Source organism: Lissotriton vulgaris, chromosome 6, assembly GCF_964263255.1.
Source record: "Lissotriton vulgaris chromosome 6, aLisVul1.2, whole genome shotgun sequence".
Taxonomy (NCBI): Eukaryota; Metazoa; Chordata; class Amphibia; order Caudata; family Salamandridae; genus Lissotriton; species Lissotriton vulgaris.
The window spans coordinates 1,851,587,155-1,851,613,510 of NC_141694.1; the positions used below are offsets into that span (position 1 = coordinate 1,851,587,155).

At 48.3% G+C, this 26,356-nt stretch overlaps 1 protein-coding gene across 1 annotated transcript in view; it reads left to right on the forward strand.

Annotated features, from left to right (window-relative positions):
- Positions 1-26,356, forward strand: part of NRBP1 (nuclear receptor binding protein 1) — a 349,434-nt gene that overhangs the window by 68,851 nt on the left and 254,227 nt on the right. The window lies entirely within an intron of this gene.

The window sequence follows — 26,356 nt, forward strand, 5'->3', positions numbered from 1 at the left end:
TCGAAGCTCTGGCCCCTCGGGAGGTGTTTAGACTGAGATGATGCAGGCTCTTAACGTTCTAACACAAAACACCCACCATTTCAGCCCCGTCCTTTCGGAATCGGGGGATTGTTTAGTTGAGTGACGGCCAAAGAAACCAAAACACGCGCCCCCGATTCCGAAAAGGACTGGGCTGAAATGGATTGACGCCCCTCTGCTCCAATGGCTGGCCTCCGTTTAGGAAGCCAGACCATGTAGAAGAGGGCCGGGTTTAAGCCCCCATACTGCAAATCATTACATTTCGGCTGCGCAGTGTATCGCTAGGCCGAAACCTGAAAAGGAAGGTTTGTGCCCGGAGGAGGGGGGCGGGGGGGGGGGGGGGGGAAATAGCACGTCAAGGATGCCAGATGTAACAGGATCTAGAGTAAGGCCCTTCATCGGTTTAATTCTTTGAATCATCCTAAAATAAAAATCATTTAAGATACAATCTGCTCAGATACTCAGATACCCAAGCTCCCAGTTTGTATACTCAAACAATAAAACACAACATTTTGATTCTCAGTGCTTCCCAATTCAACAGTGCTGAAACTACCTACTCTACCCATCTAGCTGTCCCAAATGATGATGATGTTTGCCCATTAATTTCACAACGCCCTTGACTTATCTACTGCTTAGTGCCAACTTTCTGATCTCCAACTAACTATGTTGATATCTAAAGAGGAGTCCTCAGTTCTATTTACTGGATCAGGTTTGTTCAACATTAGCGCTGGTTTGGTCAGCAAATGGGTATTGTATATATGTAGTTATAACCTCCTTTCAAGTGATAAAACCTCTTGTGCAGGACAAGACTTGGATTAAAGCTGTGGTAATTAAATGTCATGTTTCTTATTGGTCTTTTCCAGCATAGATGACGTGCAAAGAGGAATTTATTTATTTAGTGTGTTTTGTTATAGCGCACAGATACCCCAACGGGGTGTCCCGGATCTCCTGTGCGATCTTATGCTGAATTTGGAAGATTATTTAAAAGGGAGTGATTAACAGAAAAGGTAGGTCTTTAACGCCTTCCGAAAAGGTAGTTCTTCCTGGATTATCTGGATGGAGTTAGGCAATTTGTTCCAAAGGGCAGCTTTGCAGACTTGGAAGGTTTTACCGCCAGATCGAGTTTTTTTAAATCTGGGAGTAGTAAGGAGATTTTTTGATGAAGAACGAAGATTCCTAATACTGTTGTAGGGTGTAAGGCAGGTGGAAAGGTGTACGGAGCCCTTGCCTCTCAAGGCACGGTGAGCCAGCACCAGTGCCTTGAATTCAACTCTCTTATGTATAGGTAGCCAATGAAGGCTACGACGATGGGGCGAGATATGCTCGCGAGGGGGAATGCCCCCGACCAGTCGTACTGCAGCATTCTGGACTGTCTGAAGTCGATGGCACAGACCTACAGACAGGCCAGTATACAAGCCGTTAGTGTAGTCCAAGTGCGAGGTGATCGACGCCTGGACTAAGGCCTTCCTGGTAGTGTTGGGAAGGAAGTTGATTAACTTTTTCACCATCCTGATCTTGGCAAAGCATGCTGCAGAGACTGTGTGTACTTGATGTTGCATTGAGAGGTTGGAGTCCCATCTAACCCCTAGGTTTTTTACCGAGTCTGAGGGCAGGGGTGGAGCACTAAGGTCAAGAGCCCACCAGATGTAGGGGTCTAGAGGAGACTGTTAGTGAAAAAAGAGGACCTCCGTTTTTCCTGCATTGAGCCTTAGGAAGTTGTTATCCATCCAATGGGCAATCGTACGAAGATAGTTTTTTAGAGTAGAGGATCAAAAGTGGTTTGGGTGGGACTGGCAAATGAAACCATAAGTTGAATGTCATCGGCATAGGAGGTGGCCTTTATGCCGGTTTGGGCGATGATGTCAAAAAGGGGCGAAAAATAAACATTAAATAGAAGGGGGCTCAGTGAGGAGCCTTGGGGGACTCCCGACCGGAGAGGACGATGTCCGAGGTGTAAGGGGGGGTGAAAACTGCCTGCATACGGCTGGACAGAATAAGGGTTTGTTGGTCATTTAATCAATTATGGGCACGATTTTTCATGTCCTGTGCTCAGCTGTCCAAACTCTATTATAGCTGCCACTAATTTAAGGACAATTGGCCAGGTCATTATTGTACAACACATTAATGGAAGCAGGCGTTGTTGGTGGGAGCAGGCACCGCTCACTTTCACCAATGAAATATGCACTATACTCGCCGGCCCACTACATAGCCTGCAAAAACATACTAAGTTCTCAACCTCGCTAAACCCTCATAAATGTGAAATCATTTTTTGTATGAGGTTAGGGACCCTTAAAACAAGACCAAATTAAATCGGAAATGCCTAAGATGCTGGCATTCCAAAACACACTAAAAAGATTGGAAACAAGCATTGGAAATGCAATAGGTCTCGCAGTAGTAAAGTTTGAGCTATAGGTGTTATTTATTTTTTTGTTTTTTATTTATTTGTTGTTTTTTCTAAATAGCTAAATTAATAGCTTTCTTCTTTACAAAGCCAATAGTTATAATTTTTGTAAATGTGACACCTCTAGCATTTGTAAAGCAACATGTTTTGTATTAACGGGACTTATGTGACTTATATGTATTGATATAAAAAAAATCAATGGCTTTAAAAAACAATTAATAATTAATACGTAAATAAAATGGATTTTATTTTATATTGCCAATAGCTTAAAGTTTATTAAATATATTTAGTGAAGATGCTGTGGTTGCGCTGAGTGAGGGGTTGAGGGTGAGTGAGGGGTTGAGGGTGAGTGAGGGGTTGAGGGTGAGTGAGGGGTTGAGGGTGAGTGAGGGTGAGGGTGAGTGAGGGTGAGGGGTTGAGGGTGAGTGAGGGGTTGAGGGTGAGTGAGGGTGAGGGTGAGTGAGGGTGAGGGGTTGAGGGTGAGGGTGAGTGAGGGTGAGGGTGAGTGAGGATGAGGTGTTGAGGGTGGGTGAGGGTGAGTGAGGGTGAGTGAGGGGTTGAGGGTGAGTTAGGGGTTGAGGATGAGTGAGGGGTTGAGGGTGAGTGAGGGTGAGTGAGGATGAGGTGTTGAGGGTGGGTGAGGGTGAGTGAGGGGTTGAGGGTGAGTGAGGGTGAGGGTGAGTGAGGGTGAGGGTGAGTGAGTGAGGGTGAGTGAGGGTGAGGGTGAGTGAGGGTGAGGGGTTGAGGGTGAGTGAGGGTGAGGGTGGGTGAGGGTGAGTGAGGGTGAGGGGTTGAGGGTGAGTGAGGGCGAGTGAGGGTGAGGGGTTGAGGGCGAGTGAGGGTGAGGGGTTGAGGGTGAGTGAGGGTGAGTGAGGGTGAGTGAGGGTGAGGGGTTGAGGGTGGGTGAGGGTGAGTGAGGGTGAGGGGTTGAGGGTGAGTGAGGGGTTGAGGGTGAGTGAGGGGTTGAGGGTGAGTGAGGATGAGTGAGGGTGAGGGGTTGAGGGTGAGTGAGGGTGAGGGGTTGAGGGTGAGTGAGGGTGAGGGTGAGGGGTTGAGTGAGGGGTTGAGGGTGGGTGAGGGTGTTTGAGGGGTTGAGGGTGAGTGAGGGTGAGGGTGAGTGAGGTTGAGGGTGAGGGGTTGAGGGTGAGGGGTTGAGGGAGGGTGAGGGGTTGAGGGTGAGTGAGGGTGAGGGGTTGAGGGTGAGTGAGGGTGAGGGGTTGAGGGTGAGTGAGGGTGAGGGAGTGAGGGTGAGGGGTTGAGTGAGGGTGAGGGGTTGAGGGTGGGTGAGGCTGAGTGAGGGGTTGAGGGTGAGGGGTTGAGGGTGAGTGAGGGTGAGGGGTTGAGGGTGAGTGAGGTTGAGGGTGAGGGGTTGAGGTTGAGGGTGAGGGGTTGAGGTTGAGGGTGAGGGGTTGAGGGTGAGTGAGGGTGAGTGAGGGTGAGGGTGAGGGTGAGTGAGGGTGAGTGAGGGTGAGGGTGAGGGTGAGTGAGGGTGAGGGTGAGTGAGGGTGAGGGTGAGTGAGGGTGAGGGTGAGTGAGGGTGAGGGTGAGTGAGGGTGAGGGTGAGTGAGGGTGAGAGGGTGAGGGTGAGAGGGGTTGAGGGTGAGAGGGGTTGAGGGTGAGAGGGGTTGAGGGTGAGAGGGGTTGAGGGTGAGGGGTTGAGGGTGAGGGGTTGAGGGTGAGGGGTTGAGGGTGAGTGGGGTTGAGGGTGAGGGGTTGAGGGTGAGGTTGAGGGTGAGTGAGGGTGAGTGAGGGGGGGTGAGGGTGAGTGAGGGTGAGTGAGGGTGAGGGTGAGTGAGGGTGAGTGAGGGTGAGGGTGAGTGAGGGTGAGGGTGAGTGAGGGTGAGGGTGAGGGGTTGAGGGTGAGGGTGAGGGGTTGAGGGTGAGGGGTTGAGGGGGTGAGGGGTTGAGGGTGAGGGGTTGAGGGTGAGTGAGGGTGAGGGATTGAGGGTGGGTGAGGGTGAGGGTGAGGGTGGGTGAGGGTGAGGGTGGGTGAGGGATTGAGGGTGAGGGTGGGTGAGGGATTGAGGGTGAGGGTGGGTGAGGGATTGAGGGTGAGGGTGGGTGAGGGATTGAGGGTGAGGGTGGGTGAGGGATTGAATGAATGAATGAATGAATGAATGAAATATTATTTATAACGCGCAGCTATGCCCAGTGGGCGTCAAGGCGCCTAAACCAAAATATAAAGCTGATGGCAGACAGAAACAGAACCTACTGGTATGCCTTAATAAAGAGCCAGGTTTTCAATGACTTCCTAAAGAGGTCAAGGGAGGGAAGTCGTTTGATTTCGAGGGGGAGTGAGTTCCACGTAAGAGGTGCCAATATGGAAAAAGCTTTGGACCCCCATCTGGCCTTCTTGGCTCTGGGGATTACCAGTTGGTGTTGCTCGCTGGATCGTAAACATCTACTCGGAACATATCTGGTAAGTAATGAACCAAGGGCATCAGCCGAGCCTGCAGTTAGAGCCTTATAGGTAAGGCAAAGGAGTTTAAAAATAATCCTTGACGGGATGGGGAGCCAGTGGAGGTTCTTCCTCGCTAGGGTCATAGAAGATAACCAGGGCAAAGCGAGAGCAAACCGCGCTGCCGCGTTCTGTATGACCTGTAGACGCTGGAGCAAGCCCTTGTTGGCCCCGGCGTACACTGCGTTACAGTAATCGAGCCTTGAGCCAACAAGGGCAATCACCACCTGTTTCCGCGCCTGTGGGGACAGATAGTGCACAATCCTTTTCAGGGTCTTGATGACACCCCAACAGGTCGCCACCGTTCTATTCACCTGTAACTCCATGGAGAGCTGGGTGTCAAAGATGACCCCTAGGTTTCTAGCAGATTTGGTAGGTATAGGGCAGCTACCTAAAGAAGGAGGCCACCAGTCATCTGACCATATGTCCTGGTCCTTGCCAAAGACCAGGACCTCTGTCTTGTCCCCGTTCAACTTCAGGGAGTTGGAAACCATCCACTCTGCAACAAGTTGCATGCAGGCCCTAAAGTTAGAAGCAGTTTCACTGACAGAGTGGGTCAGGGATACCATAATCTGCGTGTCGTCAGCATACGACACTACCTCCATCCCCTGAGATCTTACAAGTCTTGCAAGGGGGGCCACATAGATGTTGAACAGGGTCGGACTCAATGCCGACCCCTGTGGCACCCCACACTGCAAAGACTTGGCAGGGGAGAGGTATTCACCTAGCATGACACGCTGCTCTCGGTGTTGTAGAAAGGAGCTCAGGAGACTGAGCGCTGGTCCGACTACCCCTGCCTCCCTTAACCTAGATGTTAAAGTCAGGGGAGACAGGGTGTCGAAAGCTGCTGAAAGATCAAGCAGCACCAGTACGGTGGTAAGACCCAGATCTACTTTTCTGCGGATGTTATCCATGACTTTTGTCAAGGCAGACTCCGTGCTATGTAGCTTTCTAAAGCCATGTTGGGACCCATCCAGGAAGCCAGAGGCGTCGAGGAAGTTCGAAAGATGGAGATTCAAGTGGGTCTCCAACATCTTAGCAGGGGCTGGCAGCAGAGAGATGGGTCTAAAATTTTTCAGCACTCCAGGGTCTAAAGTGGTCTTTTTCAGAAGCGGCTTTACAATGGCTCTCTTCCAGAGTGATGGAAAAATGCCCTGTTCCAAAGCTCCATTCATTACCTCAAGCATAGAGGGAAGAATTATCTCTCTGCAGTTTTTAAGTACCTTGAGGGGCAGAGGGTCAAGAGGGGATGAAGATTTAGTTTTATCCAACAAGCTACTGAGATCTTCTAGCGTAAGGGCCGGGAAGTGTTCAAGGGATGGAGGGGAGTCTACATTCCAAGCTTCCAATCGTGTGATTTGCACGGAATCCTCCGAGCTGAGTAAGTTCCTCTGCGCCTTTAGGGCTATGTAAATATCGTCTATCTTTTTATAGAAAAAGTTCGATATATCATCACATAGCTCCTGGGAAGCAACGACTGGATCAGGAACCTGAAGAGAGCAAAGGGAGTCTACAATTTTAAAAAGCTCTTTGGAGGATGTTAACGAACAGGTTAAGTTGGAAAAATAGTCCTGTTTTTCCTTGATGATTCGCTTTCTATACTCCCGTAGTAGACTCTTGTAACCTTCTCTATCTTTTAAATCCCAAGATTTACGCCAGCCACGTTCCTTCTGTCTACATTGTTGTCTGAGCAACCTCAGATCGGCAGAAAACCAAGGGGCAGATGGCTTCTGTCTAGCTGCAAATTTCAGGGAAGGGGGGGCTAGCTCATCAGCAGCTTTGATAATGACATCAGTTAAATCTTGAGCCGAGTCATCAACCTTCTGTTTAGTTGAAATACTGATGTTGCGGAAAAAAGGTGCAAGTGCCTCCTTAGTAAAATTTTTGAAGCTCCTTTTAGATTGTTTTTTACCAGTGTCAGCCGTGACATCAGGACAAGGAATGTCTAGAGAAAGCGGGACTGCTAGGTGATCTGACCATGTAATTGGTACTGGTAAGCCGACTTCAAGTCTGGAATCGTTGGAGAAGATCCCATCAAGGATGTGCCCCGCCTGATGGGTCGGGTGGAGAACAAGTTGGACAAGATCACAAGCCTCCAAGGAATTAAGCAGGGAGGAGGTGTCTTTTGATGCAGAATCCTCTAAATGGAAATTAATGTCGCCCAAAATGGTAAAATGAGGCCTACCAAAATAAGGTTCTAAAATTCTAAAAAGTTCTGGGCAAAAATTGACTCTGGACCCGGGGGGTCTATAAAGCAGTATGCCGGAGAAAGAGCTCACCGGAGTATGCGTAATACAGAAATAGAGTGCTTCGAAAGGATCTGTGGAGACTGATAAGGGTTTTATTGTGCAGGAGAGAGTAGATTTAAAAAGAATGGCTATTCCACCTCCTCTACAACGTTCTCTGTCTAACCTTAGAAAGGAGTAACCTTCAGGTATAGCCAGGAGAAGATCATGACCAGCGGACTCAGAAGCCCAAGTTTCTGTAACAAAAACCCAATCTGGATTTCTCAAGCTAACGAAGTCATGAAATTCGATCCCATGTTTAATCAGAGAACGAGCATTGACCAAAAAACCCTGTTTGGGTTGAGGAATATGGCTGGTGGGCTGGGGAGGGGTGGTACGAATAGAGGATTGACTAGGACAAGTAAAAGCGCTGTTGCATGAGGGACAAAAACGAACCCGGCTCAGAACTTCAGGTCTGAGCCGGTGATGGCAGCAAAGTGCACGAGGTCTCAGAGAACAAAGGGTATTGTAGAGATTCTCTGGTGGAGGGGGAGAATGAGCGACGGAGAGCCCAGGGACCAGCCCGTCCTGCAGCGCGTCCTCAGCGCGGACGGGCGCAGACGGGCTGAACTCTGGCGTAACTCCGGCGTCAGTCTGGCGTCCCCGCAGCGCGTATCCGCTGCGCGTCTGCATGACTCTCTTAAGTATCCGCCTAGCGTCCTCCTGGCGACTAGAGCGCGATACCAGCCAATCAGCGTGAGTGTTAAGCCATCCCCATCCAAGATGGCGCTGAAAACGGACCTGCGCCGGGAAGCGGACCCGCCAAACAGCGGTGGGTGTCCCAAGTTAAATGCAAGTAAGGGCCAGGTGCAGCGAGCGCTATTAAAAACAGGGGATAATAAATGAGGAATAAAACAAATGAAAAACGAGGCAATATTAAAAACGAGCAGCAGCTCGGTTCCTGCAGTGCATTAAGCGCATGCACAGTTCAACTGTCAGCTAGAAAGAGAGAGCAGAGGGTTTACCTCTCTTAAGTATCCGCCTAGCGTCCTCCTGGCGACTAGAGCGCGATACCAGCCAATCAGCGTGAGTGTTAAGCCATCCCCATCCAAGATGGCGCTGAAAACGGACCTGCGCCGGGAAGCGGACCCGCCAAACAGCGGTGGGTGTCCCAAGTTAAATGCAAGTAAGGGCCAGGTGCAGCGAGCGCTATTAAAAACAGGGGATAATAAATGAGGAATAAAACAAATGAAAAACGAGGCAATATTAAAAACGAGCAGCAGCTCGGTTCCTGCAGTGCATTAAGCGCATGCACAGTTCAACTGTCAGCTAGAAAGAGAGAGCAGAGGGTTTACCTCTCTTAAGTATCCGCCTAGCGTCCTCCTGGCGACTAGAGCGCGATACCAGCCAATCAGCGTGAGTGTTAAGCCATCCCCATCCAAGATGGCGCTGAAAACGGACCTGCGCCGGGAAGCGGACCCGCCAAACAGCGGTGGTGTCCCAAGTTAAATGCAAGTAAGGGCCAGGTGCAGCGAGCGCTATTAAAAACAGGGGATAATAAATGAGGAATAAAACAAATGAAAAACGAGGCAATATTAAAAACGAGCAGCAGCTCGGTTCCTGCAGTGCATTAAGCGCATGCACAGTTCAACTGTCAGCTAGAAAAGCTTGATTGAGGGTGAGGGATTGAGGGTGAGGGTGGGTGAGGGATTGAGGGTGAGGGTGGGTGAGGGATTGAGGGTGAGGGTGGGTGAGGGATTGAGGGTGAGGGTGAGTGAGGATGAGGTGTTGAGGGGTGGGTGAGTGAGGGTGAGGGTGAGAGGGTGAGTGAGGATGAGGTGTTGAGGGTGGGTGAGAGAGGGTGAGTGAGGATGAGGTGTTGAGGGTGGGTGAGAGAGGGTGAGTGAGGATGAGGTGTTGAGGGGGGTGGGTGAGAGAGGGGTGAGTGAGGATGAGGTGTTGAGGGTGGGTGAGGGTGGGTGAGGGTGAGTGAGGGTGAGGGTGAGTGAGGGTGAGAGGGTGAGTGAGGATGAGGTGTTGAGGGTGGGTGAGGGTGGGTGAGGGTGAGTGAGGGTGAGTGGTTGAGGGTGAGTGGTTGAGGGTGGGTGAGGGATTGAGGGTGAGTGGTTGAGGGTGAGGGAGGGTGAGGGTGAGGGTGGGTGAGGGATTGAGGGTGAGTGGTTGAGGGTGAGGGAGGGTGAGGGTGAGGGTGGGTGAGGGATTGAGGGTGAGTGAGGGTGAGGGATTGAGGGTGGGTGAGGGATTGAGGGTGAGGGATTGAGGGTGAGGGTGGGTGAGGGATTGAGGGTGAGGGTGGGTGAGGGATTGAGGGTGAGGGTGGGTGAGGGATTGAGGGTGAGTGAGGGTGAGGGTGAGGGTGAGGGTGAGTGAGGGTGAGGGTGAGGGTGAGTGAGGATGAGGTGTTGAGGGTGGGTGAGTGAGGGTGAGGGTGAGAGGGTGAGTGAGGATGAGGTGTTGAGGGTGGGTGAGAGAGGGTGAGTGAGGATGAGGTGTTGAGGGTGGGTGAGAGAGGGTGAGTGAGGATGAGGTGTTGAGGGTGGGTGAGAGAGGGTGAGTGAGGATGAGGTGTTGAGGGTGGGTGAGGGTGGGTGAGGGTGAGTGAGGGTGAGGGTGAGTGAGGGTGAGAGGGTGAGTGAGGATGAGGTGTTGAGGGTGGGTGAGGGTGGGTGAGGGTGAGTGAGGGTGAGTGGTTGAGGGTGAGTGGTTGAGGGTGGGTGAGGGATTGAGGGTGAGTGGTTGAGGGTGAGGGAGGGTGAGGGTGAGGGTGGGTGAGGGATTGAGGGTGAGTGGTTGAGGGTGAGGGAGGGTGAGGGTGAGGGTGGGTGAGGGATTGAGGGTGAGTGAGGGTGAGGGATTGAGGGTGGGTGAGGGTGAGTGAGGGTGAGTGAGGGTGAGGGATTGAGGGTGGGTGAGGGTGAGTGAGGGTGCTTGAGGGAGGGTGAGGGTGGGTGAGGGTGAGTGAGGGGTTGAGGGTGGGTGAGGGTGCTTGAGGGTGCTTGAGGGTGGGTGAGGGAGTGAGGGTGAGGGTGAGTGGTTGAGGGTGAGGGTGGGTGAGGGATTGAGGGTGAGGGATTGAGGGTGAGGGTGGGTGAGGGATTGAGGGTGAGGGTGAGTGAGGGTGAGGGTGAGGGATTGAGGGTGAGGGATTGAGGGTGAGGGATTGAGGGTGAGGGTGAGTGAGGGTGAGGGTGAGTGAGGGTGAGGGTGAGTGAGGATGAGGTGTTGAGGGTGGGTGAGTGAAGGTGAGGGTGAGAGGGTGAGTGAGGATGAGGTGTTGAGGGTGGGTGAGTGAGGGTGAGAGGGTGAGTGAGGATGAGGTGTTGAGGGTGGGTGAGTGAGGGTGAGTGAGGGTGAGGGTGAGGGTGAGGGGTTGAGGGTGAGGGAGTGAGGGTGAGGGTGAGGGAGTGAGGGTGAGGGAGTGAGGGTGAGGGTGAGTGAGGGTGAGTGAGGGGTTGAGGGGTTGAGGGGTTGAGGGTGGGTGAGGGGTTGAGGGTGAGTGAGGGGTTGAGGGTGGGTGAGGGTGAGGGTGAGTGAGGGTGAGGGGTTGAGGGTGAGTGAGGATGAGTGAGAGTGAGGGGTTGAGGGTGAGTGAGGATGAGTGAGTGAGGGTGAGGGTGAGGGTGAGGGGTTGAGGGTGAGTGAGGGTGAGGGTGAGTGAGGGGTTGAGGGTGAGTGAGGGTGAGGGTGAGTGAGGGTGGGTGAGGGTGAGGGTGAGTGAGGGTGGGTGAGGGTGAGGGAGTGAGGGTGAGGGTGAGTGGGTGAGGGTGAGTGAGGGTGAGTGGTTGAGGGTGGGTGAGGGTGAGGGTGGGTGAGGGATTGAGGGTGAGGGATTGAGGGTGAGGGATTGAGGGTGGGGGATTGAGGGTGGGGGATTGAGGGTGGGGGATTGAGGGTGGGGGATTGAGGGTGGGGGATTGAGGGTGGGGGATTGAGGGTGAGAGGGTGAGGGTGAGAGGGTGAGTGAGAATGAGGTGTTGAGGGTGGGTGAGTGAGGGTAAGGGTGAGAGGGTGAGTGAGGATGAGGTGTTGAGGGTGAGTGAGGATGAGGTGTTGAGGGTGGGTGAGTGAGGGTGAGTGAGGGTGAGTGAGGGTGAGTGAGGGTGAGTGAGGGTGAGTGAGGGTGAGTGAGGGTGAGTGAGGGTGAGTGAGGGTGAGTGAGGGTGAGTGAGGGTGAGTGAGGGTGAGGGGTTGAGGGTGGGTGAGGGTGAGGGGTTGAGGGTGGGTGAGGGTGAGGGGTTGAGGGTGGGTGAGGGTGAGGGGTTGAGGGTGGGTGAGGGTGAGGGGTTGAGGGTGGGTGAGGGTGAGGGGTTGGGTGAGGGTGAGGGGTTGGGTGAGGGTGAGTGAGGGTGAGGGTGAGGGTGAGGGTGAGTGAGGGTGAGGGTGAGTGAGGGTGAGGGTGAGTGAGGGTGAGGGTGAGTGAGGGTGAGGGTGAGTGAGGGTGAGGGTGAGTGAGGGTGAGGGGTAGAGGGTGAGTGAGGGTTTGAGGGTGAGGGGTTGAGGGTGGGTGAGGGTGAGGGGTTGAGGGTGAGGGGTTGAGGGTGAGGGCATTCACATGTACTGCGCGTGGGTGTCCTTCCTTTCCTGGAAATGCTAACTTTACTGTCTTAAAAGAAAGTGAAAGCAAAGCAGACTAAAGATCGAACAGAGATCGTCGGGGACTTTCCACTTCGACGCAAGTAGGGAAACAGTCTGCATGCTTAAATAATGCATTAATCTTGTTTTGAGTCAGTTATATTGTAACTCAGAAGTTGCTGGTCACGTTTAAAGGAACTTCAGTTAAGTAATTTCATTTCCTCCGTTAGCAACCCTACTCATGATTTGTACTCTTACTCTCCTCAGCTTCACCAGGAACTTTAGCATTTTTCTGTACCACAAATCCTTATTTCCTTTAATTGGCCGCTGTCTGGTTTATATTACGTCCTTCCATTATCCTGAGGTCTGCTTGGTCCAAATGCTAGCCATGTTTTAATTAAAAGCAAATACTGGTGTGTACGCACAACAACAACTTGTGAGCCTTCTTATTATATGGAGGTATGCTCACATGTCCTTGTGGCCTGTTAACTAACACAGATGCTCCTTGTGTATTACTTTTTAGAGATTTGCAAAAAGGTATTGGCCCCTAAATCTGTGAGTATGATAGAAATATCTTTCCTTTTAAAGCAATCCTGGCACCCGTCATTTAGTAAATAAAGAGACAAAGGCTTGTGGCTGCTTCGGCTATCAAATCATTTGCAATGCAATAGAAACAAGGGGGCAGGCGAAAGGAACACGGGCATGGTTGTGGACGCATCACAGAGGTGCGGCAGATGCAAAATAGGGGAAAGGGTGTGCGGAAGCTACTTTTTAGTTATTCTGTCCCAAAAAAATAACGGGAATTTACTCCGATAACTGACATTATTAAAATTTCAAACACATACTATCTAAAAGAGGGTCCATGGGCTACTTTAATGACTCCAGACTGGACACGTGCCCCCAATAGAACTACTTACAACAAAGAGTATCCAGGAGTCACAACTCTGTTGTCATACTTTAGACTAACCACTATTTGACTAACAAACTAGATTGTGAGTTAAATGTAATAAGATATGTAAACACCATCTCGACACTCATATCTATGACATACAACCCAAGTAGGAAAATTTTCCATCAGTTGTCGTCCTGTGCCACCACTATTACATCATTTGGATACTCCTTACCCAGGAGTTAGTATGACGTCCGTCACCCTAATTAAAAGGTGAGGGCTATATGAGTTAGGAGGTGTTGGTAATAGTGTTGTTACTGGGTGGTGTCAGTATGGTATTGGTGTTTACAACTGAAGAAAAAGCAGTGCAAAGTGAAAATAAGTGTAGTGAGTAAAATTAGGTGGAACTGAGTAGAATGGATATTTTAATGATTTCTCTCAGACCCCTAAGCTTAAAAACAAGTGAATAGTGAGAAAACAAGTAGATTTAACATAATATCTACTCAGCAAGTGGTCAACATGTTCCTGCATATAGGTGGAAACTATCCTATGCTTTCATCAGGACCATGATATTGCTACTGCTGTATTATAAAGTGAGAAAGAATAAATGAAAAAAATATCACCTAATTTTCAGGTGTTGATTCTCCACCACAATCTAGAGTAGTCGTAATAGTGCGAAAAGAAAAAAGAGACACAGGCATGTTTATCACAGAATGCACTTCTCATTAGTGGTATTCTTGTGGTCATGTACATAAAGTTGAGTGCTTCTATGATTGTCTTTTGCTAAACAGAGCGGTGCTCCTTATTTACCTGAGCTGCAGCCAGGTGAGGTGAGGCGCCATCCCTACAGAAATTGGGTGAGTGTTATCATGTCATTTAAACTTTATGTACATGACCACAAGAATACCACTAATGAGAAGTGCATTCTGTGATAAACATGCCTGTGTCTCTTTTTTCTTTTCGCACTATTACGACTACTCTAGATTGTGGTGGAGAATCAACACCTGAAAATTAGGTGATATTTTTTTCATTTATTCTTTCTCACTTTATAATACAGCAGTAGCAATATCATGGTCCTGATGAAAGCATAGGATAGTTTCCACCTATATGCAGAAACATGTTGACCACTTGCTGAGTAGATATTATGTTAAATCTACTTGTTTTCTCACTATTCACTTGTTTTTAAGCTTAGGGGTCTGAGAGAAATCATTAAAATATCCATTCTACTCAGTTCCACCTAATTTTACTCACTACACTTATTTTCACTTTGCACTGCTTTTTCTTCAGTTGTAAACACCAATACCATACTGACACCACCCAGTAACAACACTATTACCAACACCTCCTAACTCATATAGCCCTCACCTTTTAATTAGGGTGACGGACGTCATACTAACTCCTGGGTAAGGAGTATCCAAATGATGTAATAGTGGTGGCACAGGACGACAACTGATGGAAAAATTTCCTACTTGGGTTGTATGTCATAGATATGAGTGTCGAGATGGTGTTTACATATCTTATTACATTTAACTCACAATCTAGTTTGTTAGTCAAATAGTGGTTAGTCTAAAGTATGACAACAGAGTTGTGACTCCTGGATACTCTTTGTTGTAAGTATTATTAAAATTTCTCCTGGGTCTAGTCCTAAACCAAAAAACACTTTGATGAAGAGTAGCCGGTTGGGAGTAAGTGGTACAAAAATACGAAACGATTGCATGCGACATGGCGGGGAGGGGGCGGAGCGGGGGAGAGGGTGTTAAGCAGCAGGGTACAGACGGCTGAGGGAACAGACGGCGAACAGACGGCGGGCAGGGGAGGGGGCGGAGCGGGGAGGGGGTGTGAAAGCAGCAGGGGCCTGGAGTGCGGCTGAGGGAACTGATGTGCACGCGCTTTTAAGCTCAATGCGCATGCGCATTGAGCTTAAAAGTCACGGGCACTGCAAGGAATCGCCACGATTCCTTGCAAGTTGGATAAAGAGTGGATGAGCCCCCATAGTCTCGCTTGCTCGATGCGCATGCGCATCGACAGGCGAGACCTAAAAACAACTTTCCTTTCGGTCGGAAAGGACAAAAAATGAAACGGTGCTCATGTGACATCACTTAGGGCAGCTAGGACTACTGAACCATAGGCTGAACAGATTTTCCATAGTGAACACCAGGAAGGGTCACAGAAAGAGAAGTTAGACTACAACTTGACAGTCAATAGACAATGGAAGAGGACGTGATACAAGCTGTAAGACACAAGACAAACTGAAACAGTGCATATGCAATCTGTTTGGGTGAAAGTATCAACATCCGGGAGATTTGAGTTATGGTTAAAGAGGACTGTTACTGTAGAAATGTAATGCATATATTATGTTTATCCTTCAGTACCTTTGATATTCCTCATACTATCTCTTTCCTTTCTTCTTTCATTCTACTGCTTATGCTTTACTTCATTCTTTTTTCTCACTCTAAATGGTCGGTTTTCCTCCTAGTCTGTCTATGCTTATAATCTTCCAATGCTCTCTGCTTGCATATTTACTATAGCTTCTTCTCTGCTCCAATGCATTGCCTCTTGTTCCATTGAGATCATTCTCACTACTCCCCTCTGTTTCAAGGAATATAGTTTTACTCGTTCTAATTGTATCCCTTTCCCCTCACACCCCTTACCTCCCTGACAATCGACTGGTTCCCAAACATGCTGGTGCCCATGAAGGACCACTATGGCTGGGGAAGTTAGTATAATTTCTGGATATGCTTCACTCTGACTGGACTTAAAAAGCATTGCGCTTTCGGGACATAATTTTTGTCAAGATTCAAGCGGTCCTCTCCGCCTTATCAGTTTCCACTCTATCCCATAATTGAATTTTAAATTGCATTTCAAATGTAAGACATTCTGGCATAAATAAAGGATACTGCTGCTTAAACATACACTTGCTCTCAGAATGGATAGGCCACTCGCAATTTTTCCTTTCAGATGGAACGAGTACTGCAAAACGCTTTAACTAAATACAAGGTATCATATTGGTTTTCATTTGCAAAATGGGACCGAGTGATTGCGAGAAAACAAAGCCACAACCTTCTAAGACAAAAGTTTGAGTGACTAGTCGCACTACTGTAAGAACAATCTATGGTTTATATTTGATAGAAGTTCCCGAGTGAAAATCCAAATGCAAAGTACAACTAATAACATAACTGTACCCTGACAACCCATCTTTGCTGATCATATTATGGTGCGCGCAACAATAAAAACGATATAGAAAATTATACGAGTAACAATCATCAACACAAATACAATTAAGGCAACCAAAACTATAGTACCTACAGAAGTCAAATGGAAAACTACCCAAATGTCAATCAACTGTGGCGTTCACTATTTGCTGACAGGTATGCATGTATCCGCTCAATATAACCCTTCACACCACCCTTATAGATTTTCCGGGTTCTCCCTATTGACACCCCATTTCTCATCCCACCTCTCCTCACAGTCCTTGCACTTTATCTGCGTGGCCACCAGCTGGTTGAAGAGGTCAGCCATTGTCAGATCATGCTCCCCTGGCTCCGGTACTCTCCGGGGAGCGGCTTTTTTGGGTGTCCCCTCTTCTGCACGGCAGAATCTCGGGTTCCAAAGGATTTCCAGCTTTGAGTTTGGCGCTCCCCGCCTGCCGTGCTGAGACTACAGGCAACTGCCCGCAGCGCCGACGTAAAGGACCTCTAACCTCATGCACGAAGTGCGGAACCGGAGGTAGCAGGGCATGGAGCCATCATTGTGCGGGGCACATGGCCTACTTCTTGATCCTAAATTGGTACACTAGTTGTGTGCCGATTTCCCCGACGTACAATTCTAGTGCTATTTTGGACGCTGTGTAATATAGAGATTAATTACATAATAATGTACACTCCACTGTTGGTCCCGGGCCGGCAGCCAATCGCAGCGCGGCCCGTGGAATGACGTCACGGGGGTGTCCCGGCCGGCAGCCAATCACAGCGCGGCCCGGGACACACGGCAACAAGGGGCGGGACTTAATGAACGGGAAAAAGTGATTGACAGCGATGTCTTCCAATGGCTAGCCTCCATTTATGGAGCTAGCCAATGGAAGAAGGGGCGGGTTCAAGTCTCCCATACTGTTCTAACATTAGATTTCGCCTGCGCGAAACGCTGCTTGCGCAGCTTTCGACAGGCGAAACCTAAAAAAGGACACTGATGGAAATAAAAAAGTAGATACAATTTACCTTTGAATGGCGGTGTGCTCTCGGACAAATACCGCCATCGCATTTGGTTTTGTTTACTTTTCATGTTAGCAAGCCGAGCTTGGGTGCCTGTAGTGAGATCATAGGCTTTAGCATTCCTTATGGTTTTGTGTTCCAGTCACAATAGTAAGGAGTGCGTAAGTGTTGGCAGTGAGATTAGCAGCTGTACAGTTGTGTATGGCTTCTATCCCCTGGGTGCGTTTTGCGGAGTTGTTGTGGATTCATACCTTGAATAAGGGCACGCAGCGTCCCCCACGACTTATGAAAGCCTCGTCGTCCCAGGAGGCTTGCGCTCTGGTGGATACAATTACGAATCATAGGCGATTACGTTTGGCACGGAGTGGCAAAAATTGACGCGCTTAGACCACCGAGATGGTACACACACCGAAGTAGGGGACGGGATAGGGCTACTAGAGTTGATATAAATGGAAAAAAGCCCAAAAACAGATGAAGTGGCCCTAGACTAGAGGCTCTACTATAATTAGTATGGATACGGAAGTGTCTAAACACTGATAAAGCTGTCCCCATCTACATACAAGTACGCTAATAAATGTGCGATGACTTTCTAACATTAAGATTCAAAACCGTACACTTGCAGCTAAGGTGGAAATGCTTAATACTAAGGTGGAAACGCTGGAATATCTGGTAAAGTGCTTTGTTCATGCCAAACATTGCAGGGACAGCCAAAATTGATGATAAATAATAATAGTTAGTCTGCAGATAAAAGCAAAAGAGGAACCTAATAAAGGTACCATGTAAAGTGAGTGAACGCCTTCTGCTCGCTAGCGCGAGGAAGAGAAGTTAGAGGGGAACTTTACCGAACATGAACATACAAAACCTTTCGCCAGCAGTCCAGTCTGTGGCTGTACGCTGTGTCTGTTAAGAAAATATCGGGTTACATAACAGCCGAAAAATCTGTGGTTTATAAACAACAAAATAACTAGATTCAATTCTAGAGTCACAAGCAGCCACTTGTGCCAATGTATTATGTGCAAATAAAGGTCAAGATGCAGAGTAGAGATTCATATAGAAAGTGAAAAGAGAACCCATTCAGGATTATTGGTATCCTATCATTTCACTTGAAGTGCCCAGTGTCATCATGTGGGGTTCCAAACAACTCTTCTTCTTTCCTCCTCAGTCAAAGAGTAATAATGAATGAGTTGTATCCTCTTGAGTTCTTACCAGAGGGAAAAAAGATAAAAGGAAATCATACCTTTTAGAAAAGTGCAGTGCAAGAAAAAAGAAATGTGTAGTTAAAACGGGATAGGCAAGTGAGGCAAAAAATGGTATTCCTCTTATGTTCTCAAATTCAGTTCCTACCTAAAAACCGTGCAGGAGAAAGACCGCAGTTGTCACCATTCACTGCTGGTATCTATGGTCGACATGTTTCAGCCAATGGGATAACTCTCCCTGGCTTTCTTCAGGACTCACAAACAATCTTCGCTACTGCAACAACCAAAATGTATACATACTGATGGGATGTTACTATACCCTTATCAGTGGTCAGATCCTCTGTATATACATGATTTATAGGGCATCATTGCAATACGAGGACTAGACCTCACACCTCTCGGCACCAGCTCCAGTCAGGGGCCCCGCTCTGTCCGTCGTTGCCTCCAGCTTGGATGTGGCTGGGATGGAATATCGGGCACAGCATTACAGTGACGTGAAGGCAAGTCATGAGCTTGCGTGACGTGGACTTGCCTTGAAAAACTGCTGTGCGGCGTCTGCTATAAACATTAGCAGCTTGTGTGCTCTGCTTATTTATAGAGAAATCCGAAAGTTGGACTGGGCGCCCTACTGCATTGCGGGGCAAAGTCTGAAACGCCACCTTCTTCCACTCCGCTGTGCCGCGGCTCCGATCGTTCATCGCTGGACTAGATGGCGGTCGCAAGTTGAAAGCAAGAAAAAGTGCTTAGTGACTAATTAAGAGCCACCCTGTCACGCTGCAAGTAAAAGATCCAGTCCGGGTGGGCGGGGCCAAAAGAGGACAGGGTGGTAACCAGGAGGGACTAAAAAGCTTCCAGTACAATCATCACACTCCGTTTAGCATAATTAATGACTCAAAATGACACACACCAATAGAAATTACGGGCTGACCCGAAACTGTATTGATTCCAAGAAGCCCTCGCAGAGCGAGCAATGCATGCGTGCTGGAGCGCCAGGTGACACCAAAAAAGCATCTATTTAGGCCTGAAGATCAACCCCTCCAGACATGACCTCTTGTAGATTTAAACTTTTCTGTTTCAGTCTCCTTCTTCCATGCCGCTGTGCCTTTAAGGCTGGTGCGTAACATTTTAAAGGTACATTGTACGCTATTGATTTTTATTTGTACTGCACTGCTTATGCTTTTCGCACTGAGGGACATAGGTGCCTTTTAAGACCAGTTGCAATAGTTGTTCAGGGTTGTGCTCTGATTTTATTTAGCTCAGCTACTGAAAACGTGACAACGTTGTCATACGCTCATGTAGTTTGTGTAGCGGACTGCAGTTTTGAAGACATTGGGATATGTGTTTTGTACTCTACACTGCCTTCTTATTTTTGTTTCTATATGCTGTCATCGGATTTGTTATCAACTCCTTCAGGAGATTGCAGGATTTAAATTGAATTTTTAGTATAAGGTACCATGACATCATCACTACTAGAAGACCAAAGCATTTGTTCCAGGAAGAACCACAAACTACATAAATATTAAGAAGTGCAAAAGTGTTGTGCACCACTATTTTGGATTTAGGTACATTAATATAAATGGAAAAATGCTTTTGCACCAAATGTGCCTCATTCTAGTCTCATTTTTTTTTTAAGGAAAACATAGAAAAAGAAAAGAGAGGAATGTAGAAAGGTAAAGGAGGAAGAATGTTGGACAACACTTTTTAAAGGTGTTATGGCTACGGTTGGTAGGTCTCGCCTGAGTCAATGCGCTTGCGCATTGCTCCGGCGAGGTTATAGTAAGGGGGAAAGAACAGTCTACCAAAACGGCGGATTAGACACAGTTCATGCCACGTCACACGCCACCATTTGTCTGTGCCTCGCATCAGATTTCCAAAGGCTGCCGCTTCCCACCGCCCCAATCAGACTTCAAAGGCTGCCGCTCCCCGCCCCCGCATCAGACTTAAAAGGAATGCGCTCCTGCCCCCCCCCACCCCCCCCGCCACAACAATGCCGAGAGCTTGTCTACGCCTGCTCTCCCTTGTGCTTGCATCTTCCTTCCTTGGCCCTGCGTGTTTTCTGTGTTCTCCCATTCAGTGCCTTCTCGACCCCATACTTGATTGCTGTCCAAGCCCCATCCGCCTGCTTTATCGTGTGCTTGGATCTTCCTTCCTTGTAGCCCCACCCGCCTGCTCTCCCGTGTGCTTGCATCTTCCTTCCTTGGTCCTGGGTGTTTTCTGTGTTCTCCCATTCAGTGCCTTCTCGACCCGTACTTGATTGCTGTCCAAGCCCCAGCCCTCGCTGCCTCTATCATTTTACACTCTCCCTGTTTTTTCCTGTTTCCCTTGCTTTTTCCTGGCTCCATCATTCTGTGCTTTGAACTGAACGCGCTTTGTAGCACTCAACCCTGTGTTCTTAGCTTCAGTCTCTGTGCTGCTGCACCACATCGCTGGGGGACACCACCCCGTCGCTGGGGGACACCACCCCGTCGCTGGGGGACACCACCCCGTCGCTGGGGGACACCACCCCGTCGCTGGGGGACACCACCCCGTCGCTGGGGGACACCACCCCGTCGCTGGGGGGCACCACCCCGTCGCTGGGGGGCACCACCACGTCGCTCTGGGGGGCGGGGGGCACCACCACGTCGCTCTGGGGGGGGGGGGGCACCACCACGTCGCTCGGGGGGGGGGGCACCACCACATCACTGTTCTTGCTTGCTACCGATAAGCATTGCCAAAGCCAATAGGACTCTCATTAGGAAAGTGTAAGCTATTGGCTTTGTGAATAACAATGCTATTAATTTATATATTTTCAAAGGCAAACCATATTAAAAAAAAAATCATTTACAATACCAATAGCTCACACTTTCCTAATGCGAGACCTATTGCATTGCAAATGCTTTTTGTTTTTATTTTTAATCTTGGAGTACTAATAAAACGAGAATGTAAGAAAGGATACATTTTAAAATCTCCTAATTCTTAATCTGTCTTTCCCAGACACGAAGTTGCTTTCTGATAGCTGGGTCAGTCCAAAACATTCTCTACCCTTTGGGGTTGGATGTAAATATTGTAGCTCCCTAAGTCTTCTAAATCAAAGTAAAAGAAAGTGGGTTGTGAATCTAATTCCTTCGGCATGTGGCCATTTGACCTTAGTGTGCCTCTTGTTCTAGTGACTCTCCTTTCCTGCAGCAGCAGAAAAAGATGTCACTGACGTTCCATTTGGACTGTACATTGTGTCCATAACTGATGCATGAACATCTGCAATTCTTTGTCCTGTGGCATATTTACTTGGCTGCCCCATGTCCTCCTTGCTATGAACTCTTTTCTGCAATCCAGTGCCGTTTCACGATTTCCTCCAGAACCGGATTCCTCAAAATGAACGATAATGCTGCTATAGCCTTCAGATGAAGCACTGTAAAATGTAACCCAGTATGTCTAGAATTAAACCTCATATCAGTTGAGCGCAAATATCTGTGTACGCTGTTGTAATTAAATCCCTGTAATGCTGCCAAACAATATCTGGTTTTCTTTTTTCATCTTGGATGGCACAAGGTGTGGGCAGAATTCATGTTCAAATGATACTGCATAAGAAAAATGTTGCAAAACAAAATATTATTCACTATCTACGTGGAACAGTGCATTAAGTCTCCTTTCATCAGTGTCTGGATGATAGTCTGGATGTACCTGAGGAACTGGTCTATTTTTAGAGATTTTATTTATTTAAACTCTGTTGCTTTTAATGTGTAATTCTTTCCGTTTCAATCTGGGAAGTACTGTCCCTAAGTGAAATTGTGCTAATCCAGTTTACTCCTCCCCTTATGGTTTCTCTCCCACAATCTTCCTGGCCATGTTCCTTGACTTCACATTGCACTCTGTTGTAATCAAGGCACACATTTGGAGCCTATTTGAATCCATACATTAGCAACTTCATCTGAAAATAGACATTGATACAGACAGTCCCATTCAAGACTACAATCCCAGTGTGTTTAATACCACCACAGGGATTGCAGAATGCACTTCTGTCCATGCTGGCTCTGTCCATTGTGGCACAGTTAAGGATAAAGTCTCATTGCATTACCCCACCTTCGTTCTGCTTCAAAATCGCATACAGCACCCTCATTCTGCAACATGCTGTTTACAATTGCCTGAGGCTCCTGCTGGACCAGAAGTTAATAACTCTGCATTTGCCCTTATCCTGAGAAAGTAAAACCATAACCAGTCAGTCTTCTGTTGTGGTTCCAGGATCTGACACTTTTAGAGCAACTGGCTTTTGTCCCACCATGAAGATGTGAGTTGCCGTGATTGTTGTCTGGAAGCCTTGATCGTCCTGATTAATAGTCTATTGTCTTCTAGGTTCTCAACATACACAAAACTCTTTGGCCATGACCATGCAGGTGCTCCATGTCTTGTACATTGCTCTGCTGGATTTGTAGTATATTTTCACAAGCTGCAAGTCAACCATTTCATTTGATTGTTCTGCCTCTCCTATACCTGTAAGACTGGTCTATACTTGCCAATGAGCCTTTTCTTTCCACGTTCTCTGAATACTCTGCTCAATGCCAGATGCTTGTGACTGAGCTTGCAATCACCAACATTGACTTCTCTGGACTCAGGTTCTTTAATGCTTTTTCACCATCCGTATCCTATTCTGCTGTTGAAATGTAACCGCAAGCTCCCTTCCTGCTGGAGATTGACTTCTACTTCTTGCATACGTAGGACATTGCCACCTGCTGCGCCTGTCCCAGACATAATGAATCTGAACCGCTCTGAGGCCACTAAAGGTGGTGAGCATGTTCCAAAAAGAAATTCTTTCTCAAAGGATGACCCTTGTACATTTTTAAACCCCAGGAATCACTTAGCTAGCACTGCAGTAAGCACCAACTAAATTGGCCTCAGTAGGCATGAATGGGTCTGATTGGCTGCCTTCTCTTCCTCTGTAGTAGACAGTGCACCTTGTGGGTGTTCTGCCCAGTTGTGGTCTGAGAGTGAGTAGAGCGAGTAACCTATGCGCACCTTGTTGGTGTCCTGTCCATTTGTGGTCTAAGAGTGAGTAGCCTGTGTGCCCCTTGTGGGGTTCCTCTCCACTTATGGTCTGAGAGCGAGTAGAGTGAGTACCCTGTGTGTGCACCTTCTGTGTGTTTCTATCCACTTGTGGTCTGAGAGCGAGTAGTAAGTACCCCTTGTGGAGTTCCTCTCCACTTGTGGTCTGAGAGCGAGTACCTCGTGTGCTCCTTGAGGGTTCTGTCCACTTGTGGTCGGAGAGTGAGTAGTGAATACCCTGTGTGCCCATTGTGGGGGTCCTCTGCACTTTTGGTCTGAGAGGGAGTACCCCGTGTGCCCCTTGTTGGGAGGTCCTCTCCACTTGTGGTCTGAGAGTGAGTACCCCGTGTGCCCCTTGTGGGGGGTCCTCTCCACTTGTGGTCTGAAAGTGAGTAGTGAGTACCCCGTGTGCCCCTTGTGGGGGGTCCTCTGCACTTGTGGTCTGAGGGTGAGTAGTGAGTACCCCGTGTGCCCTTTGTTGGGGGTCCTCTCCACTTGTGGTCTGAGAGTGAGTAGTGAGTACCCTGCGTGCCCCTTGTGGGGGGTCCTCTCCACTTGTGGTCTGAGAGTGAGTAGTGAGTACCCCGTGTGCCCCTTGTGGGGTTCCTCTCCACTTGTGGTCTGAGAGTGAGTAGTGAGTACGTGGGCCAGCGAGGACTGCCCGTCCTGCCGTATGCGGACGACGCAGTCCTCCTGGCCCCCACCCCGAAAGGGCTTCAGACTTTGCTAAACGCCTTCCACCAGTTCATGATCAGCCGAGACCTGCACATAAATAACACAAAATCGTACGTAATGCAGGTGAGGAAAGGAGCAAAAAACACCACCCCTTCTTGGTAAAAGAGAACAGGGTACCCACTTGCACCTCCTTTTCATTCTTTGATGTTCTTTTCGATAATCCGCTAAATTGGAACACCTTGCTGGCCAGAAAAAAGGGAGAAGCTACCAGGGCCAATGCAGCATTATTTGATTTTCCCTCAAGATTGGGTAACAGACCGGTGGGTAACAGACCGGTGGCTGCTATGCAGTAAGTATACCGTGCCAAGAGCATTGCGATAGCCAGCTATGGTAGCGAGCTATGGGTATACTGTAATCTAGAGGTTCTTCAAGTTGCTGAAAATAAAATTTTGAAACCGCTTCTGTGTGTCCCACAGGGGACCCCAAATATGGTGGTGCACGAAGAAACTGGCACGCCATTCATTAGTGACTCACTGCCCTTACGACCGCTCCTATTTTGGCTGCAATGCTGGCTCAACAAACAGCTTGGTCTAACCCATAGCCTTCTTAGAGAGGCATTGAGCCTGGATTATATGATCAAAAACCCCTGGATGAAATATCTTAAGACCAGTTTTAGCAAGGAGGGACTTCCGGATTTGTTCTCAAACCCGGCAGGAATTACCAGGAAGGCTGTTGTGTACATTAAACAGTCCTTCACCACACGAAAAAGACTGGAAAGGGAGGAAAAGGAACTGTGTAAGCCCAATGCACGCCTTCAGATAATGCTTAAAACTATGCCTAGTGTAGAACCTTATTTGCTCTGGCCATTAACTCACACAAGCGTTTTTTACTAATCCGGTTCGGCTCAACCTGTTCCACCTACTTTTAGCAGTCCCGAGGGGATGTCACAAAGGGACAGTGTTAGCAACCTGTTGCCGCAACAATTTGTCTCCACAGGATTTGCTGCACTTTGTATTTTTTGTAAATTTTAAGAATTCCCCAGGGCTTTTTATCTTAAGCCTCTTTTGCAAAGGCTAAATTTTGTTCAAGTCCGTCCCGCCTTATTTTATTTACAATTGTTAAAACCTGACTGTATACCTATTGTGATTGGATTTTTAAAGTGTTCAATGAAATATAGGAAATGCCTGGACCCTCAGCCTGTATAAAATTAATCCCTGGAATAAGGTTCATGTAAAGTGCAATAGTTATACGAGAATTGATGACAATTTGTTTTAGCTGACGTGTAACGTGGATTTTTAAATTGCGAACTCTTAATGTTTTAATTATGAACTTTTATGGTTTTGTATAAAAAAACAACAAAGTTATTTGAAGAAAAAAATAGCGAGTACCCAGTGTGCCCCTTGTGGGGGGTCCTCTCCACTTGTGGTCTGAGAGTGAGTAACCCGTGTGCCCCTTGTGGGGGTCCTCTGCACTTGTGGTCTGAGAGTGAGTACCCTGTGTGCCCCTTGTGGGGGGTCCTCTCCAGTGCCCCTTGTGGGGGGTCCTCTCCACTTGTGGTCTGAGAGTGAGTAACCCGTGTGCCCCTTGTTGGGGGCCTCTGCACTTGTGGTCTGAGAGCGAGTAGTGAGTACCCTGTGTGCCCCTTGTGGGGGTCCTCTCCAGTGCCCCTTGTGGGGGGGTCCTCTCCACTTGTGCGTTATAATCGCATAACAGTGAATGCATATTGTAATCCGTTTAACCCTGTCCCTCTGCAGCTCTAAGGCAGTGCGGTGCCGAGGCCGGCCTGGGCACCCCCTCGCACAGTAACCTGCGTGGCTGCTAGTGGTTCGTGTCTTCTTCGGGCCCTGGTACCCCACATTGGATGATTGACAGCAGAGACCCTTCCTGTCCACATTAGTTGTGCTAGCAGTGAGGTGGTCATGCAGAGCCTGCGTGAGAAGGCCCCTAAATGTGCGCAGGCATCCAGGTGTACTGATAAAACTACATTGTAAACAAGTGATGATGTGTGGACATCGGGTTTCGGTAAATGTTTATAATTTGTGATTCACCAATTAAAGTGTCTTGATTTGTGAGCAGTTTAGCCCGTAATACATGGTATTTTGGTGACATATATAATTTCTTCTAGTGGCATCTGGGATATTGACTAACGCGATCTGGATGCGAATTAAATAGCTGTACAGAAGGTACGAAATTCGGGTGTAAGGGTGTATTACGGTGCACTTTTAAGCTTGTCTCCACATAATAACAGTTATGATACCTGGGTGGCCCTATATATCCTTACCAATGTTTGTGCGTTATCTTTTAGAAGTAGTTGGCGCCCTGTGAGCTACCTGTGGCTTACCGCTCTTGAATTGAGTTCTGGGAGTAAGTAGCTTGACTTAGGTTTAAATGTGCATGTTCTTTTTACACGGATTAGCCATTGCATGGAGTGTCCCTTTCTTTGTCTACTTGCTTGCCACCCCCTAAGTAGTGTTGGCCGCTTACTACATGAACGCAGAGTTTGTGATTTGATCGCCTTTACGATGCAATTGAATTGGTTCCTGGTGGCTGTGGAGAAGCGCTTTCTCTTTCTGGGTGCACTTATGTGTTCTGGACTTTATTTAAACAATATTGGTGATTGGATGGTGACGGACACGGAACGAGGTGAAGTGGGGCACAGAGTATACGACGTTGTGTT